The sequence below is a fragment of the Gavialis gangeticus genome, unplaced genomic scaffold (genome assembly GCF_001723915.1).
Source record: "Gavialis gangeticus isolate Ggan-Ray unplaced genomic scaffold, GavGan_comp1, whole genome shotgun sequence".
In the NCBI taxonomy this organism is placed as follows: domain Eukaryota; kingdom Metazoa; phylum Chordata; order Crocodylia; family Gavialidae; genus Gavialis; species Gavialis gangeticus.
The window spans coordinates 18436040-18436298 of record NW_017729009.1 but is presented as its reverse complement, the minus strand read 5'-3'; positions in this window follow the sequence as shown (position 1 = coordinate 18436298).

Below are 259 nucleotides of genomic sequence, written 5' to 3'. Positions count from 1 at the left end.
GAAGTATAAAAGATCCTATCACGTTGCCATTAAAGTCAGTCAAAAATTTGCCATGCAATTCGATGAACCTAGGCTAAAGGCCAAAAACAGTATAGAAATGATAATAAGTACAGTAAGGTAAGTTAATATCAGAAGACACCTTTATAGGCGGAAGTTGAATGATGCCAATTATACAGTAACTATACACATGGGTATTGCCAGCAAAATCAGTTCTTACATCAAGTGGCAGAATATGTTTGTTCTTTAAGAAAGAACTGCA